Raw genomic sequence first — 1,792 nt, 5'->3', positions numbered from 1 at the left:
AATAGATGTTATTGTTGCGTGCACAAAATTGTGTATAAATGCATCTGTGCATGTGCATATATTTCAACAGATTGCACCGAAGTAGAAGAACGGGTTTGTATATGACTCACGGAAATGTGCAACAGCGGTGGAGGCGGGAAGATTGCACTGGTGGTAGTGGTAAGGGTGTTATTGATGGTGGTGGTGGTGGTCTTAGTTGTATGGTCCTGGTGGTTGGGCGCCAATTCCGGTGGTGATGGTCATTTTAAAGTGAAATGAATTCTACCACCAAAACTATACACGCCAAAATCGCCATTAGCACCGCCAGCACACCTATCGCCACCACCTCCACCAACCGCCATAGCCACATCCTTCATCACGACTCTTAACCCTTCAGCCTCCCCAACGAAGAAATGCTGGCAACATCGCCACCACCACCACCACCATGTTAATCTACCTCCACATGTTAAAAGTAAATGTATTTTTCACATACGCATGTACGCTTACACATACACACACACATACACACACACAAATCATAAGTAATTATCCGGTCCGTTTCACATCAAACCCTAACAAACTTCTGATCTCCATATGTTGCTCAATGTTATCTTTATATACATGTATATACATATACATAGAAACATACATGCATGCATATGTGTGTGTGTGTGTGTGTGTATACATATATGTATATACATAAGTATGTATGTTTATGTATGTATATATATATATATATACACACACACACATCATGAATAATTGCATTGTATCGTGCATTTAGAAATTAGTTCTTTCTGTTTGTTGTTTGTTTGTTTTTTTTTTAGACTTAATGTCATAGCCTCGTAATTCATAAGTTATATAAACAATTGTTGAGCACTTTTGGAAAAACAATATAAATGGAAACCTCGGTAAGACTAATTATTGATGTACCCTGTGGAGTAGGTGTGGGTGTGTTAGTGAGCGTGTGTATGTGAGCGATTGTGTGTGCGTATATGTTTAAATAGATTGAGAGAGAGAAAGAGAGTGAGATTCTCTTCTGACAATGTTATTTTTAATCCAATCTAACAACTTATTTAACTTCTAACAAGTTAGTTTATATGTGTGTTTATATGCTTGTACGTGCATGTGTGTGTGTGTGTGTGTGTGTGTGTGTGTGTGTGTGTGTGTGTGTGTGTGTGTGTGTGTGTGTGTGTGTGTGTGTGTGTGTGTGTTGTTACAGAGTCCTGATATTAAATGTGTCCATCGTACATATTACATTGTTGTTATGTTATCAGTGAAGAGAAGACATCCGGTGTCACGTGGCGTTGTGTCGGCTGCGCTGAGTGTATTTCTGGTTTATATAGCCTGTTATACAGATCCGCGACCACATCATCACTGGAGCATATACATACATGATGGGGATGTATATAACATATTGCAAATGGCGGCCAATTGCTGAGATCGTCAGAGCGGTCGCTAAAATGCTTGCCCGTATATCTCCCGGCTGTCCGAGTTCTGAGTTCAAATCGGGCCGAAGTCAATGTTTGCCTTTCATTATTTCGGTATTTATACATAAAATAAGAGTAATTCAGGACAGTGAGATTGTAAGCGAATGTGTTGCATCAGTTCCGAATCTTGGTGTCTTTAGTTCAAATTCCAGTCCTGCTGATTGTCAATGCTAATGGCTAATTACTCTATCATGTGACGGCAGTTGAATACGAAGGAGATTGAGGTGAAATGTGGCTGTTATTTTACTTGGATGATGATGATGATGATGTGCTGTTGTTGTTGTTGCGGTGGTGGTAGTGTGGGCACAGAACTTTAGTGAAAG

This window comes from Octopus bimaculoides, chromosome 11 (genome assembly GCF_001194135.2).
Source record: "Octopus bimaculoides isolate UCB-OBI-ISO-001 chromosome 11, ASM119413v2, whole genome shotgun sequence".
NCBI classification, from domain to species: domain Eukaryota; kingdom Metazoa; phylum Mollusca; class Cephalopoda; order Octopoda; family Octopodidae; genus Octopus; species Octopus bimaculoides.
The sequence above is the reverse complement of the archived record's forward strand: the minus strand, read 5'-3'. Positions refer to the sequence as shown.